This window comes from Squalius cephalus (genome assembly GCF_949319135.1).
Source record: "Squalius cephalus genome assembly, chromosome: 11".
Lineage (NCBI taxonomy): Eukaryota > Metazoa > Chordata > Actinopteri > Cypriniformes > Leuciscidae > Squalius > Squalius cephalus.
Window position 1 is genome coordinate 37,990,219 of NC_137132.1, and position 19,537 is coordinate 38,009,755.

The 19,537-nt window shown below is 39.1% G+C and overlaps 1 protein-coding gene across 1 annotated transcript in view; it reads left to right on the forward strand.

Annotated features, from left to right (window-relative positions):
* Nucleotides 1-19,537, forward strand: part of schip1 (schwannomin interacting protein 1) — a 245,212-nt gene that overhangs the window by 48,067 nt on the left and 177,608 nt on the right. The window lies entirely within an intron of this gene.

Genomic DNA, 19,537 nt, shown 5'->3' on the forward strand with positions numbered 1-19,537 from the left:
TTTTAACTGGAAAATTCCCAGAACACATCCACCTATGCAATCTTGATCATATTCTGAATTAAGAAATCATTATAATGCACCCTTGTGAAAAAAAAGTGCACTTAAGTGTACTTTTATAAAGTGTACTTATTACATAAATAATATACTTTAAATATATACACTTAAGTGTGAATTAAATGCCATCTTTTCGGCGCACTTAATGCACATTAAGTGTAATTAATTTCAAATATATCATATATTAAGTTGAAATAAAATGTAATAAGTTGCCATTAAGAGTGATTTTTTGGAACAACTTAATTGGTACTTTATTACAACTTTATATATACTTTCATAATTGCTTCTAGTGTTTTTAAAATATACTTAAAGTGCACTACAAAATGTAATGACACGCAATTAATGTGATTTAAAATATACTTTAATGTCAGTTAACAATACACTTAAGTGTGAATTAAATGCAATGTTTTCGACACACTGAATGCACATTAATTGCAATTAATTTCAAATATATCACATATTAAGTTGAAATAAAATGTAATAAGTTGCCATTAAGAGTGATTTTTTGGAACAACTTAATTTGTACTTTATTACAACTTTATATCTACTTTCATAATTGCTTCTAGTGTTTTTAAAATATACTTAAAGTGCACTACACAATATAATGACACGCAATTAATGTGATTTAAAATATACTTTAATGTCAGTTAACAATACACTTAAGTGTGAATTAAATGCAATGTTACAATCAACAAAACTAAATGTAAAACCCTCTAAATTTACTGACAAAATAATCTCTAAAAGAAGTACATAAAAACCTTTCTGTTGATGCACAAGAAAACCCCAAGAAACACTATGCATAAACACAAACAGTTTTGGAAAGAGACCTTTGGGTAATGCTTTACAAAAATATACTAGTTACCTACTTCAGTTAACATGAACTAAGATTGAATAATACTTTAAGCATTTATTAGTCTAAGTAAGATAATATTAGTCTTGGTTATATCATGTTGGCTATAAAATAAACTAATATTAACAAATGAGACCTAATTAAAAGTTACAGAACCTTGTTATTTAGCTCTTAAAGGGATGTTCAGCAGAAGAAAGAAATTCATACAGGTTTGAAACAACATGAGGGTGAGTATATGATGACAGAATTTTCATTTTAAAGTGGAGTATCCCTTTAAACCTTTACCAGCACCAACATTAAACAGGACCAAATGCTTGCATTACAGTGAATCTAAGTTTGTCTAAAAAAAAAAACACTAAAAAAAAAAAAAAAAAACACTGAAGAACTCCAAAAGCACAAAAATCAAAATGATTTGTCACCCAATTTTTTAAGTTGTTGGAAAGTGCTGTTTATGTCAATGTCCCAGATGCTCTCCAGAGTATATGTGAATGGAAATGTTTCAAAGATGCAGGAAAGTCAGAAAAAAATGCCTTGAGGAAAAAAAACAAAAAACCAGAAAATTTGTTTATAATACAGATCCAGTCCATTATTATATTTGGCTCAATTGAATGAAAGAGATAGATATACAGTTGCGCTTCAAAGTTGATATACACCTTGCAGTATCTGCAAAATGTTAACAATTTTATCAATAATAGGGATCACAAAAATGTACGTTTTATCTTTATTTAGTACTACCCTGATGAAGCAGTTTATTCTGCAAGGTGTATGTAAACTTTTGACTGTTAACTGTTGATGAATTGTGTGATGTGATTGATTACCTCAGTCACCAGGGCCACATCGTAGTAGAAAGCTGGGCAAGGTTCCTTCAATTTCCCACAAACACCAGGATTCCACTGACTACGCCATCTTTACTGACACTGGGCTTAAAGTGATTAAAAATAGAGAACCTTTTTATTGCTACTTTACAGCGAATTAAGCATAACTTTATCAATTACACAAAGATACAGTATATGACCCATGCAAACCCAGGACCAATGCAAATTAAGAAAGGTATTCTTACATTTTAAGCTTGCCCCACATAGCTATCTTCATGAAGGATGTTCCTGTTCCTGTATTTACCACAGTTGACACAGCAATGCTGCAAGCCTTCTACCTTTGGTTTGTTACCTATAAAATATATGATGATTATAGGGCAGGTGTAAATGCACAGGTGGGAATTTATTACTTGCACATGCAAAAGATTCAAAGCATTTAAAAGCTATAGGGATAACGTTAGTTAGTGACTTGAAAGCAGTGTTTTAGCTTGATCAGGATGTGCTGTCATGATAAATCTTGTAACATCACCTCATCAATACAGGTCTGTGATTCCACCCCGCTTGCACTGTATCTCCAATAACAAATATGAACTGATCCTGCAAAAAGAATGTTTAAATCCAGATAAACACAAAAATATTACATATTCCAAAACAAATAGTAATTGAACAACTCTTTAAATACAAAATGAAATTGAACACATTACAAGCATTTTTTCTAGAGGTGGGTAACGTTAATATATTAAATATTTATGGTGGTTATAAGATTGATTATTTGTATTAAATGTATATAAACGTCTTCGAGTGTTACAATATTGGATCAGCATTCAGCAAATGTTTAGTAGCTTGTTTAAAATAATTAAAAAAGTCGGTTTGGTTTAAAAAAAAAATCAGCAACCAAATTCCTCGAACACGACCACACACGCCTTCCTCACATTACAATGTAAGACATTATTAGAATGCAATCATATATAAATTATTGAAAACATGATTAATTCACCTCCCGAGTGTATTGAGTTTATAATATCTGCGATTAAAATGCACTCAGCAACTGACATGTTACGGTGAAAAAATAATTAACTAAAGAAAGCATCAATATATACTTACTTGATTGATTATTTGCAGCATAACGTCTCATCTGCAAACAAACATCCAAACGTGGTGCTCCTTTTGTTCTCTTGTTTGGCTAGCTTCAGTATCATCACGCATCGCAAAACATAGCGCATTTTTCAAACTCTAGTGAAGTAGAGCGTCATAATGACGTAGTATTTCTCGCGCATGCGCATTAAACAACATATTCATATCATGCATGGTTAAATGTTATTTCAGCTTTTCTGTTTAAGTTAAAGTTGTTCTAACTCATTGTGTTGTTAAACTCTGTAAGTTCACAAAACTTTACTCATTAACCTAACTAAAAGTCAATCTTTTTTTTTTCAATGTAGTCTAGTGTGATTAAAATTAAATGTATTTTAACTGAATTTAAATGCAAATTCATTTTGTTTACATTTGTTTAACTTTTGCTCGCAATTAATACAATTTTAAATGTGTGTTTAATTGACTTAGAACAACATAATGATATTGAAAACTTGTATTATGTTCACAGATGTAAAGTAGCTACAACACATTACTATTAGACTCCTCTCATATATTACATTTTATTTTCAAATATTATGTAGAAAGCTGACACTAGTTGAGTTCATAGAGCAAGGGCTGGTGATAAAAATGTCAACAATAAGTTGTACTGGATTATATTGTATAAGCAGATGTATTGGAAAAATACATTTCAACTGCATAATGCACACAGTATATATTATAGACAAAACACATTTAAAATACATTAACCAATTAATTTTGGACAACACACTTGAGTTGGAATTAAAATCAATTATTTTCCATGTTTTCCATTAAAACTGTTATTTTATATATTAGTCAATACATCAAAATAAATTCCCTTTAATAACTTATAACTTTAACTTTAATAAATTTAAAACACTATAAATCATAATTATTTAAAATGTATGTTTAAGCAAAACTTAGTAGACATTGCAAAGTGCATTTTTTAAAACATGCACTTAAGTGTGTTTATAAATATTGTCATGAAAGTGTTCTTTCTTTAAGTTAAGCTTAATTAGACATTATTACAAAGTGCATTTTTAAAAAGTGTACTTAAGTGTGTTAATAAATATTGTGATGAAAGTGTACTTACTTTACATTAAACTTAATGAGATATTATTACAAAGTGCATTTGTAAAAAGTGCACTTAAGTGTGTTTATAAATATTGTGATGAAAGTGTACTTTCTTTAAGTTAAGCTTAATTAGACATTATTACAAAGTGCATTTTTAAAAATGCACTTAAGTGTGTTTATAAATATTGTGATGAAAGAGTACTTACTTTAAGTTAAACTTAATTAGATATTATTACAAAGTGCATTCGTAAAAAGTGCACTTAAGTGTGTTTATAAATATTATGATAAAATTGTACTTTCTTTAAGTAAAACTTAATTAGACATTATTACAAAGTGCATTTGTAAAAATTGTACTTAAGTGTGTTTATAAATATTGTGATGAAAGTGTACTTTCTTTAAGTTAAGCTTAATTAGACATTATTACAAAGTGCATTTTTTTAAATGCACTTAAGTGTGTTTATAAATATTGTGATGTTAGTGTACTTACTTTAAGTTAAACTTAATTAGATATTATTACAAAGTGCATTTGTAAAAAGTGCACTTAAGTGTGTTAATAAATATTGTCATTAAAGTGTATTCCCTTTAAGTACACTTAAGTGGTCTTTAATTTTAATTTTATTATATTATCTGCAAGTGCACTTTTCAAAAAGTATACTTTGATTATTTTAAGCACACAAAAAGTACGCTTTCAATACAATTAAGCACACTTCTTTTTCACAAGGGCAGTCAATTAATTTACAGGGAACATAAATAATTACTTTACCTTCCGAGTCTTTCGTTCATTTGTCACGTGACAAACGCAATGTACGGATCGTTCATGAACGACTCATCACTAGTTTGCTGCTGCATCTGTGACAAGACACTTCACTTTGTCCTTGATTGCCCACTCCATCATGACATTCGTTTTCACCAGGGCCATATTTTCCGCTGTGTGCCTGTTTGGGAACTTCTCAACATCCAACAACACTGTATTCAGCTTATAACTGTCATCAGTGTAATGGCAGGTTATTGCAAGATATGCATCCGTGTTGATAGAAGTCCACATGTCCGATGTTAGAGACACAGAAGTTGCTTTTTCCATGTTTGCCTTGGCCTTCCTATTTGCTTCTTCATATTTTGAAGCTACCATTTTCTTTGAAGCCTTTTTGAGTTCACAAAACATTTATAGCAAAATTATATTATTATAGATACAGATTTATTATATAGATTATACATCAAAATCAACCTCTGCTATACTCATCTGTCTGGTTGGGATTATATAGGAAGGATCAAGGGCATGGATGAAACCCTCATCCTCAACCACTGTAAATGGCTGTGAGTCTTTTATGACCATGTTGACCAATGCCTCATCAACCATTTGCTTGTGAGATGCTATAATGAAAGAAGTAATATATATTATACATATATCAATTGAAATCATGATAATGCATTCACAATTATGAACAAAAATTATGAAGCAACAGTCCTACTTTGTGTGCTTGGATTGTTCTGGGTCTGTGCAGTCTCATGTAAAGCTCTGAAATGCCTTAGCATGGATGATGTGCTGTTTCCATACACAAGCTCTTTGTCACACACCAATCATCTCACCTTCTAAAAAAAGTTATAGGAAAGTAAGAAATTACATAAACCAATAAAATAAGTAACATTTTAAATAATAATTTTTTTTTTTAAATGAGAGATATATATATATATATATATATATATATATTAGAAATGCATACACCAACACCCTATCCCCTCTCTCCTAATCCCACCCTAAACCCAAACACCAACACCCTATCCCCTCTCCACTAATCCCACCCTAACCCCAAACACCAACACCCTATCCCCTCTCTCCTAATCCCACCCTAAACCCAAACACCAACACCCTATCCCCTCTCCACTAATCCCACCCTAACCCCAAACACCAACACCCTATCCCCTTTCTCCTAATCCCACCCTAACCCCAAACACCAACACCCTATCCCCTCTCCCCTAATCCCACCCTAACCCCAAACACCAACACCATATCCCCTCTCTCCTAATCCCACCCTAACCCCAAACACCAACACCCTATCCCCTCTCCCCTAATCCCAGCCTAACCCCAAACACCCTATCCCCTCTCCCCTAATCTCAACCTAACTCCAAACACCAACACCATATCCCTTCTCCCCTAATCCCACCATAACCCCAAACACCAACACCCTATCCCCTCTCCCCTAATCCCACCGTAACCCCAAACACCAACACCCTATCCCCTCTCCCCTAATCCCACCCTAACCCCAAACAACAACACCCTATCCCCTCTCCCCTAATCCCACCCTAACCCCAAACACCAACACCCTATCCCCTCTCCCCTAATCCCAGTCTAACCCCAAACACCCTATCCCCTCTCCCCTAATCTCAACCTAACCCCAAACACCAACACCATATCCCTTCTCCCCTAATCCCACCATAACCCCAAACACCAACACCCTATCCCCTCTCCCCTAATCCCACCCTAACCCCAAACACCAACACCCTATCCCCTCTCCCCTAATCCCACCCTAACCCCAAACACCAACACCCTATCCCCTCTCCCCTAATCCCAGCCTAACCCCAAACACCAACACCCTATCCCCTCTCCCCTAATCCCACCCTAACCCCAAACACCAACACCCTATCCCCTCTCCCCTAATCCCACCCTAACCCCAAACACCAACACCCTATCCCCTCTCCCCTAATCCCATCCTAACCCCAAACACCAACACCCTATTCCCTCTCTCCTAATACCAGCCTAACCCCAAACACCAACACCCTATCCCCTCTCCCCTAATCCCACCCTAACCCCAAACACCAACACCCTATCCCCTCTCCCCTAATCCTATCCCCTCTCCCCTAATCCCACCCTAACCCCAAACACCAACACCCTATCCCCTCTCCCCTAATCCCACCCTAACCCCAAACACCAACACCCTATCCCCTCTCCCCTAATCCCACCCTAACCCCAAACACCAACACCCTATCCCCTCTCTCCTAATACCAGCCTAACCCCAAACACCAACACCCTATCCCCTCTCCCCTAATCCCACCATAACCCCAAACACCAACACCCTATCCCCTCTCCCCTAATCCCACCCTAACCCCAAACACCAACACCCTATCCCCTCTCCCCTAATCCCACCATAACCCCAAACACCAACACCCTATCCCCTCTCCCCTAATCCCACCCTAACCCCAAACACCAACACCCTATCCCCTCTCCCCTAATCCCACCCTAACCCCAAACACCAACACCCTATCCCCTCTCCCCTAATCCCATCCTAACCCCAAACACCAACACCCTATTCCCTCTCTCCTAATACCAGCCTAACCCCAAACACCAACACCCTATCCCCTCTCCCCTAATCCCACCCTAACCCCAAACACCAACACCCTATCCCCTCTCCCCTAATCCTATCCCCTCTCCCCTAATCCCACCCTAACCCCAAACACCAACACCCTATCCCCTCTCCCCTAATCCCACCCTAACCCCAAACACCAACACCCTATCCCCTCTCCCCTAATCCCACCCTAACCCCAAACACCAACACCCTATCCCCTCTCTCCTAATACCAGCCTAACCCCAAACACCAACACCCTATCCCCTCTCCCCTAATCCCACCATAACCCCAAACACCAACACCCTATCCCCTCTCCCCTAATCCCACCCTAACCCCAAACACCAACACCCTATCCCCTCTCTCCTAATACCAGCCTAACCCCAAACACCAACACCATATCCCCTCTCCCCTAATCCCACCCTAACCCCAAACACCAACACCCTATCCCCTCTCCCCTAATCCCACCCTAACCCCAAACACCAACACCCTATCCCCTCTCCCCTAATCCCACCCTAACCCCAAACACCAACACCCTATCCCCTAATCCCACCCTAACCCCAAACACCAACACCCTATCCCCTCTCCCCTAATCCCACCCTAACCCCAAACACCAACACCCTATCCCCTAATCCCACCCTAACCCCAAACACCAACACCCTATCTCCTCTCTCCTAATCCCACCCTAACCCCAAACACCAACACCCTATCCCCTCTCCCCTAATCCCACCCTAACCCCAAACACCAACACCCTATCTCCTCTCTCCTAATCCCACCCTAACCCCAAACACCAACACCCTATCCCCTCTCCCCTAATCCCACCCTAACCCCAAACACCAACACCCTATCCCCTCTCCCCTAATCCCACCCTAACCCCAAACACCAACACCCTATCTCCTCTCTCCTAATCCCACCCTAACCCCAAACACCAACACCCTATCCCCTCTCCCCTAATCCCACCCTAACCCCAAACACCAACACCCTATCCCCTCTCCCCTAATCCCACCCTAACCCCAAACACCAACACCCTATCCCCTAATCCCAGCCTAACCCCAAACACCAACACCCTATCCCCTCTCCCCTAATCCCACCCTAACCCCAAACACCAACACCCTATCCCCTCTCCCCTAATCCCACCCTAACCCCAAACACCAACACCCTATCTCCTCTCTCCTAATCCCACCCTAACCCCAAACACCAACACCCTATCCCCTCTCCCATAATCCCACCCTAACCCCAAACACCAACACCCTATCTCCTCTCTCCTAATCCCACCCTAACCCCAAACACCAACACCCTATCCCCTCTCCCCTAATCCCACCCTAACCCCAAACACCAACACCCTCTCCCCTAATCCCACCCTAACCCCAAACACCAACACCCTATCCCCTAATCCCACCCTAACCCCAAACACCAACACCCTATCTCCTCTCTCCTAATCCCACCCTAACCCTAAACAGACAGAACTGCTGGACAGAAAGTGAGGCTTTATTTGTCGTCGATCACATGACTCTGGGAAACCAATACACACCCCGATACGGGGCTTCACTAGAAATTGTGTTGCATGTGCGATATGCACACCGAAGCTTCAGTGTCATATGTAACATCACTACCAGAAGTAATTTGATGCGACAAGGAGCAACCTGGGAAAGAAGAATTACCTGAGTTACAGTTTTCTCCCTATCGCCCTTTCCCCTGCTTGATGAAAAATAAAGAAACTTAAGTTTTGCTCCGCTGAAATTCTGCCGAGTGAATGATTTACTTTGACCTCCAGAGTTAAACCCTCCCGGTCTTGGGTGTGGAGGTTACAACATAGAAAAGGAGAAAAAGCGTATTACACTGTCCAGTTTTCTCCCTGAACGATGATGTGAGTTTCTACGGCAATTCTCCATTCAGCATGAATGACCTACAATGGCGACATTTTTCACAATCAAGACAGAAATCAAAATACTGCCCTAAACTCACTAGCAGAAAGGCAGAACGTTATAAACAAACCAAACCTCAGCTTCACATTCTCTACATTTACCGCCTCTGGTCTTTCAATTCAGTAGAAAAATTGCTCCTCTTTATAACATAAGGATCACGTCCAACATATGTTGTGATTTTCTGTGTATGCCTTTCTACACCAGCACAGTACAGACTTTCCTCCATCTCGTTCATTCTGCTTTTCACTTCTTGCCCTCCATCTGAATTTTGCGCATTATCAGAATCACATGACTGCAAACAAGCTATTCAACAAAGATATTTAAATATTGTAAACAACATCATGATTTTCTGCAGATTTTCTGTTTTGAGACAATGTGTATTAAAAAAAGTGCTGTACAAATAAATCTGACAGGACTAAACACCTGCTAATTCTGAAGAATAGAACTAATTTGAGAGTAAATGCTCCTTTATTGGAGATGCAAACAGAAACACGGTGGCTTCACAAACAAACTGACAGTTAATTATGACTTCCTCTGGGGGGAAATTACAGCAGTCATACGCCAGCAAACAATGTTAATAATCATATTTAACAGTGTAAGTACATGTCTGATTAAAAAAAAAAAGTATTTAAAAATTGAACTGAGCCCAAGGTGCTTGTGTGTTGTTGATGTGTGTTGTAAGCAAACCACAATACTGGTAGAGCAGCGTGTGTGTTGACTGATGGGCTTGTACGGCCGTAGGGGACTGGTGTCTTACACACAGAATGAAATCCTGAGAGCAGGAGGAGAGCTTTTAGAGGCAGACAGCGCGAATAATGAGCCTGAGGTGGAGGCCGTTTGATTCCTGAAAGTGCGGCCCGCTGGGTTCAGGTCGAGAGATTTACTGCCACATGAAAGACTGTGTGCTGCTGGAGAAGAATATCAACCAGATGAGATCAAGCATCACTGTTGTTAGTGCACACACTATATGTTGATAGTGATTTAAATAAAGCCCTAACCTATAGGAAACCTCATGTGACGTGCAGCGTTTGAGCTCCAGACATGAATGATTCCTCTAATCTTGTGTGTTGTTTGAGGAGAGTGTGCTGCTACTTTACTGAGTGATCAGATGCACCACTTTCACCTGCTGGAGAAGAAAACAGCTGAAAAAATCCCACAGACACACTTTGAAGGAAGAACCCGAGCAACATCTACAGACCAGGAGATCACAGAGACTCCTGACCTGATCAAAAAACACTCAAACACCAAAGCAACGGCATAACAAAGACCTGGTAGACATTTACAACACGCTAGCGTTATGACTTGCACAGGCAAACGGAACCGTTTAATTCAGATTTCTTTGTTATTTATGCATTCTTGTAGCTTAAACGATAGAACCTGATGTTAGCAAAGCCTCGGTCATGGGTTAGATTCCCAGGGAAAGCAAAAACTAATGAAATGTGTACCTTGAATGTAAAAGTTTCAGTGTAAGTCCAGTGTGGTCATTATACTTAAAGGGATAGTTCAGCCAAATGGGGTTGTTCCAAACCCATAAGACTTTCATTTATCTTCACAAGTGAAGATGTGTTTAATATTCTCTCATCATTTTTGTCCATCCATTGAAAGTCTAAGCAACTAAAACTTTCATGCATTAAAAAGAACAAAAAGAGAACAAAAAAAAGGTGTAAAAGTAATCCATATAAATCAAGCAGTTTAATCCAGGTTTTATGAAGAGACGTGATTGCTTTATACCATGAACAGATTCAATTTAGACTTTTATTCACATCTAAACATTGATCAACAGACACACACACACACACACACACATCAAACAGAATCTGAACCGTACTTGAGATGAGACAGTTTTTAGGAAACTATCCCTTTAAAATCCACCATAATACACCAAATATTAGGCACATTAATTACAAAAGGCAGTGTTCATGTTCACTCTGCTTCATGTTTCAAGTCAAATCACCTTTATCTATATAGCGCTTTATACAATACAGATTGTTTCGAAGTAGCTTTACAGAGATAAACGGACATTATGCGTTTCTGCTGTTGTTCAGCTGAAATCTGTTCAGTGTTGCTTTATATAATGTATATATGTGAAGTATAGATGTCGTATGGATATCAATCAAACATATGTTCTGACATGATAATTTATAAATTGCTATATGAATTCATAGGCAGAGTTTAATAGTATCATTAGATTTGATATTTTAACCTTGCTTCAGTAATACTGACTTATTTTTTTAACAACACAGAGTTCTCTGTAATGTCACAGGCAAACATTCAAACCCTCATGAAATATTTTGTCCAGGAAAACATAACACAAAGTGACATGGAGTGGCTTAGACCTACAGTTATTTCACATGTAAGCTTCTTCTGTAGAACAATGTAAGAAATGCTCTTCACAACCAACTTGATGGACCTGAGCATTTTACCAAACGAAGTGTTTAAAGGGAACTGTGTGTTGATCCGCGATCGCGTCAAGGATCTGCATAGTAAAAAGGGGATGTTTATGAAAGTGCTCTAGCGCATGAGTTTATGGCATCTAGTAGTTTAGAGAATAAAATCAAATATGCTTTTTACCTCGGTACGCCTTTAGCCTTGTTGTACCCCACTATATTATTATATGGCACATATATGTGATTTGTCATTCAAATACTCATTAAGCACCACAATTGTCATGATAATTACAGACAGAGAGGGTAAACTTTCATTTAACTTATCAGTTTCATGTCATGAACGTTCATTTTGATTCAGACATGCCTGTAAGTCAGTGGTTCTCATCTCCAGTCTTGTGGACCCACAGTCTTCCTCATCTCACAGACCAATGAGCAAGATTTTACAAACCCTCTTTTGGTGTTAAAAAACAGCTGTTTCGCAGTGATAAATTATCAAGGAGAAGGCATGGACATTTTTGCGGCTGACCTTATTGCATATGCATTTGTTGGAGTTTCCCATTAAGACAGAAAATTTAGAGGAAGAGAGTATTTAAATTAATCACACAAGGTGATTCACTAAGGTTTGTTCTAGTCAATATACTGGTATTTGTGCCATTATTTAACGGCCAGTAAAGTATGTCTCCATTTAGCACCTGACATGCTGCAGTAGTTTCTGTAGGAGTCGCAGAGAACAGAGAGTGAGTGAGAGAAGGAAAACAATCTCATCCACCCGTGTTCATTTATTTGTATGCCAGAGGAAGATGTTATCTGAACATATCATTTGCCAAGCCATGTTTTGTTATTAATCCCCCGTACTTGCTTATCATCGGCTCTACGCTAATCTGCAGAACTTTCCACTCCCATCGCACGCCTTTTGGAGGTGCAAGTCAGGGAAAAGATTTTATGAAGAAAGAATTTAACTGTACACTTTTTTTTCTCAGGAATTACCCACAGGTGAAAATAGTGACGTCACAATCAGTGTTCAGTGATTAATACGCTCTATGCGCGAACGCTGCTGACGTATTTCCGGTAGATTCTCAGTCAGCGTCTTTACTTCCACATAGCGTGTTCTATAGCGAAGTGTACTAGCGGCAAAACTTTCATAAAATAAATTTTCTCAGAAACGGAGACAATGATTTTAGAAACCCATTCGCTAGTCGGATTTCACATGATATGAGAGAATACTCACCCTCAAAGTTGTCGATGTAGCTCGAAATATATAATTTAAAGTCCTTCTCTTTCTTACTCTTAGGTGTGACAGCTTAACTGCCTCACAATATTGTTGACATCATTCACGTTAACCGCTGGAAGTCCTTGTAAACAGCGAGCTTAATTTACCATTATCTCCACCGAATGCAAAAACGGCATCCGACGCTGCACCGGGTGTAACTGGGAGGGCTGAGACAAAACGCGGAAGTGATCGAGCATAGAGCCTATTACCAAGCTTATCTTAAGCAATTAAAAGTCTCTTTTTTGCAAAAAAACAAAACAAAACAGATGCATCGATAATCGTTACCCTCTGAATCGTAATCGAATCGAAGCCTAGAGATTCCCACCCCTACCTTATACTGCGGGACCGTCTGCCTGATGCTAGCAGCGAGAGTAGGTCATCTAGTAGAGTAGTCTCTAGTGATCTTCCGTGTTTTCCTCACATATCGCTGGGTGTAGATATCCTGGAGGGAGGGAAGTTCACCTCCAACGATGTGCTGAGTCGTCCCAACCACTCTCTGCAGGGCTTTGCTGTTAAGAACGGTGCAGTTCCCGTTCCAGGCGATGATACAGCCAGTCAAAATGCACTCCACGATGCCGCTGTAGAATTGTTTAAGAATTTTTGGGCACATAGCGAATTTCTTCAGTCGCCTGAGGAAGAAGAGACGCTGATGGGCTTTCTTCACAACAGATTGCGTATGAACAGACCAGGTGAGGTCCTTGGTGATGTGAAAGCTGTTGACCTGCTGCACTGAGATCCCATCAATGATGATGGAGGAGTGTTCCTCGTTCTGTTCCTGAAGTCCACCACCAGCTCCTTGGTCTTACTGATGTTCAGAGAAAGGTTGTTATCATGACACTGGTTTGTCAAAGTGTGCACCTCTTCTCTGTAGGCTGACTCGTCGTTGTCTGTGATCAGGCCTACCACCGTTGTATCATCAGCAAATTTAACGATGACATTGGATGTGTATGTGGCCATAGAATCATGTGTGTACAAGGAGTACTGGAGAGCCCTGAGGAGCTCCGGTGTTGAGGAGATGTTGCTAACAGCTCCTGCTGTCTGCCTGTCAGGAAGTCCAGGATCCAGCTGACCTTTGGGTGTCTTTTGTGTTTGTACAATGGTAGATGATTTTAAACTTTTGGGGACAACAGACAAGGAGATTGAGAGGTTGAAATTGTCTGTTAAAACTCCTGCTAGTTGGTTTATGCATGTTTTAAGGACGCGGCCAGGAATGCCGTCTGGACCCACAGCTTTACGGATGTTCATGTGCCTGAGGGATCGGGTGACATCCGCTACAGACACCGAGAGTGAACTAATCTCAGCAGTCTCAGGCGTGGGCGCGGGGTAACTGACTTCGAAACAAGCAAAGAAAGCATTGAGCTTGTCTGGCAGTGAGGAAGCAGTATTTATAGTAGAATATTTGCGATCGATGCAGTCTGTGATGTTATATAATCCTTGCCACATTTCTCTTACATTGGAAGTGGTGAACTGAGCTTCTATTTTGTTCCTGTACTAGCGTTTTGCTGTCTTGATGGTTTTACGGAGGACGTAACTGGCATGTTTATAGTCCTCCGCATTAGGGCTGGACGATAAAACGATAACGATATGTATCGCGATAGACACGTAATCAATATCAATAAAAAATGCGTTTGATAAAACGTTCGATCATTTTATTTTCTTCGTTGGAAGAAACCAGAGTTTACGAAGCAAGTTTGGTTGCATGAACAAAGGCACTCACTCTCTGGTAACCTAGCAACGTAGGGGGTGACACGCTAACAGCCAGTCATGTAACAGTATCATGTTTGGTTGCGCCATATCAAAAGAAGATATTTTGAAGGATATTACTTTGTTTCCAGTCTTCTGGACCCATATGATGCTTTATGTAAACAGGAGCAGAACTGTCATGGTTCAGTTACCTGTCGTGAGAACCAAAAGACTTTTGGTATCATTGATGTTGAATCTTCAACGGTAAGCTCAAAAGACGCTGTGTTTGATTTGAATGCATGTATGGATAATATTTGAGAGCAATGGCAGAGGGGCATTCTTCAGATGAATAATAGAAAAATAGTCCATATAATAAAAATGAATAGGTTCTCAAATGTTCATACTTGAAAACCACACACAGCGAAGACAGTGGTAATCCATACGACCCTATTGGGGGGAATGTCTTCTGAAGCCAAACGAAGGGTGTGTGTGTAAGAAAAATACCAATATTTGAAACTTTTTATACTATAAACCATCGTCAAATGCCGTAACCCTGATTAAAATAGGGTCAGGTTTACGCTTGACGTGTTGTGAAGAGTGGCGTGAGTGCATTGCTTTTATGAGCTTATATCATATACATGAGCAAATGATGAGAGGATTTTAAAATTTTGTGTGTTGTATCCCTTTAAATTTCACTTCAAAATCGTTGCTGAAGCAAGCTACTGTAGGTCAAATGTAGATGTTGCTCGTCCTTCAGGTGACCCAGGCTGACTAACAACAGCTGAGGTGCTAAAGGTGAGTCTCACAGAGATGCTCGTCCAGATGGACCAATGCCTGCACTCACGGCCCGCAGATGTCTTCACAAATATATTCAACTTCTACACGCGCCATGACCCAAGAAGTATCCAGTAAACACTGAGATGCGTGTGTCAGCTGGACACAGAGAAGAGTTCCTCTCGCTGTCTTTACCCCATCAGCCTGTCCTCACCGCAACGGACCAAATTGCAGCGATAGCATCATGTTGGTCATGGTAATAAGGGATGTCATTTACATGCATATTGGAAAACTATCTCTCTAATAGATACATTAAGAGCGTCTAATGAGGTAAACAAATAAATTGCAGATTAATTTTGTTTGGCAGGATGGTCTGAATTCATTTAAATGTGGTTGCTTATCTGTGATAAACACAAGGTGAAGTCGAGGAGATGCACATTATGAGGATGCATGTCTGTTAATAACGCTGGTTTAGCACAAGCTCTTCAGTGGTTCAGTGGGGCTCAATGTAGAATCCTATATGGTTTTTGACTCAATGTTATGCCAAAAATGGTTCTATATAAGGAGAAATGTCTTAAATTTAACAGGTTATTAAATTGTTGTCTGTTTACAAGCTTAAATTGTTTACAATTCATAAAATTGTATGAAAATTAAAAATACAAAAAATCTATAAAATTATTCGATGATGGAAACTCCTAAAAGGTTATGATAGAAACCTGTAAAGTCCCCCTGTAGTCAATAATTGTATCCCTTAAAACTTTTTCCTTGAAAAAAAAATCTCCATGCCTTAAAACAGCTTGAATGTAACTCGACACCCTTGCCTCATTTAGTATGCGCGGTTCTATGAATATGCAAATGAGCCCCGCCTCCACTCACTCACTCAGCTCAGAGATCCACTGGTTGACGATCACACGTTGATCTGATTGGTTACAAGGTAGTTTGTGACGTCAGAAACACCAGCGATTTCAAAGCATGTTTTTGAGACTGTCTTTGGTTCACTGCAGTTTTAAGGAGGAAATACTCAACTCTAGTTTCTGGTTTCTGTGATATGGTTGTTTAATTTATATATATATATATATATATATATATATATATATATATATATATATATATATATATATATATATATATTATATTTAAATGATGTATTTGTTTGATAAATCAGCATTTTAGATTGGTGTTAATAATGAGCTCACAATCGTGAGATTATTATTCAGAAAATATACCAGTTATTGAATAATTCACATGTAGAAAGTGTTGCAAAGCAGTGGCATTTGTGTTATTTTTTTTATCTTAGAGCCTTGACACGGGGGGTGAATACTTGTGCAAACAGTTTTCCAGGTAGTTGCTAGCGGCTTCGTCCTGTTATTTTGGTCTCTAGATGTGGCTCGGATATTTTTCATCTGTTGAAAACGGTGTGTCTTATTCACTTACTAAAGTAGCAGCACACTCTCCTCAAACACACACATGATCCGAGGAATCATGTCTGGAGCTCAAACGCTTCACTTACACACTCAACTCTAAAAGTGTAATAGTGTTTGAGGTTTCCGTACATCACTATCCCTAAATGTGAGTGTAATAGTGATGTGTGATATAATCACCAGAAAGGACAGCAGGAGAATTGGTTTAGACTGCTAGGCACCACACACACACACACACACACACACACACACACACACACACACACACACACACACACACACACACAGGCACGTGCACACACACACACACACACACACACACACACACACACACACACACACACACACACACACTGAAGCGGCTCAGGAAGGTAATAAGGCTCATGCATATTGTATGGATCAGGAAAGTTGTTGACTGCGGGACTGAACCTCTAACAGTCTTATACACTACACAACAGGGGGAATGGCTTGTGTTTAACACTAAACAGCCTGTTTTACAGCATAAAATTGTACAAAATACAAATAAAATGAATCATAAATCATAACATTTTTAGGGTTGCTCATGATCATTGGAAGCGGGATCAGTTGGTACAGATCACTGTTACAGATTAATGAAATAAATAATTATATAGGTAAATGTATGTATTTATTTATCATGTATTATTATTAATGTACTTATTTAGCTACTCTTAACAACATTTAAGTTTTTAAATGTATGATTGAGAAAGAGTGAATTGACATTTTTTAGCAGGAAATATTGCATTCCCGCTCTTAGATGTGTTTAGGACCAGCTTAGAGCTAAAGAAATACAGCTTTTCTGTGAAATAAATAATACAAAACCAGAACAAACTGTCAGTGTGTGTGATTTAAAAGAGCACACTCATCCATAGCAACAAGGTCAACCCGCCTTACTATTATATTAAGAGTTTGAGTGTTGAGAATAGGCTTTAAACTGAAACTCCTAGCTAGGAACTCTTGAAGGACTCCTAGTGCTAAGATAAATGTCTCTGTGAATACAGGCCCAGATCTTCAGTGAGTGGAGGGATGATGTACGGAGCTCTTTAGTCTTTTAGGGAGTAAAATAAAAACAAAATTACAAGCAGAACCAATTCTGATTGTATTGCACAACCAATATAGGTGCACTTGTTAGGCATGTTGTCCTTGCATGAGCTGTGATAAACAATGCAATGCCAGTGTATAATAATGGATTTGGAATCATGCAGTGGTGGCTGGGACAGGTCACATATCTGTGAAAGCTGTTGTATGACCTCTTGTACTGAACTTTGTGGAATCTGAAGGGTTTACATCTTGAAATCAAAGTTTTTCCCCTAGATCATGAAGCTCTTCGGTGCTGGAATCCTCAGTCCTCCAAATCAGGGTTCGTTTAGAGGCATACGTTTGACTCTTTTTCACACAGACTGTCACTGTTCAGACCAGTTATCTCTGCTTAACATGATCATCGCACTGAATCTGAATACTGCAAACAACTCATTTCATTTGGTAATTACTTATCATGAACTTACCTGACCACATATTACATGCTGGCCATGAGGAGTCTCTGTTCTGTGCCGGTCGATCATTACCAAGCGCCGACTGTATTCTGAAATGTAACATAAAGTACGTAATGTGTGACTGCCCATATTTATGAGTGGGTTTATGAAAAATCAAACCCAAAGCCTCATAATCAGTCGACATGGCAACATGTAATGCACAGCGCTGCAAATGGAGTGTTCAGCTTTATGTTCAGCACTATAGTAGATTGAGTGTATGAAACTGAGTAATAGTAATGTTGCTTTGCTCGACAGCTTTAGATGGCCACTGACATTTCATTCTAGTGATATACAAGCCTGAAAAACACCCTTTGAAACAGAAAAAGCAGAAACTGAACGTTAGAAAGCAGGTCGTCACACAAGCATGTACAGTACGTGTTCTAGAGGCCCAGGGTTTGAGCGGGACCCTACAGCCGGCCAAGCTTTATTTCTAATGCACTTTATACAATATAGATCGTTTCAAAGCAGCTTCACGGTTATAAACTGGAAATTAACAGAATCAATGATGCAAACTTCATCAAATGTGAGACATTCAAATATTCTATATAGTATGAATATGGTTAGTGTATGTTTAGCACACTTCAGCATCTCAGTAGAAGCACACCTGGGTTCTGTTTTGTCTACTGTTTTTCGAATACTATACAGACTCGCTACTCTTTTGGCATACTGTTTTTACTGCATGCTATATACAGTAGGAGGGAAGTATTTGATTTTGGAAGCAGCATTAGTGAACTTCACCAGTGACCATTTAATGTCATGAAGTGGATCTGACTCAGAAGACAGCATAGTTGTGGTCTTATTTTTAAACACTCTGTGAACTCGGTCACCTTTTCTCGGTTGCTGTAGTTACTGTCGCCAGAGATACGGCACTGAAGACGGGACGGCGTATCTAACTCCATTAGAGTCTCGCTCGCATCTGTCACCAGAACATTCTGTCAAAGGCTAAATCTACTGAGAACGTTTGCCAAGCCAGGCCTGTCTATGGAGTGAGTTTTTCTGACTGGACTGGACTGACTAGTTATTCTAAAGGAGGTTTATAAGTCACATTATTAACAGTCAATGCATTACAAATGTCTGGTGCACATATACACATGGTGCACGTACGATGTGTATTTGGTAAGAGATGTAGATGACGGTGACAGGTGGGTGCCATATAGACTGAAATACAAGTGTATTCAGTGTAAACCCTCTTAAGAAATGTTCAAGAAATAGTTCATCCGAAAATGCAAATTCTGTCATCCTTTACATCCTCATGTTTATTCAAACTCAAATGACTTTCTTTCTGT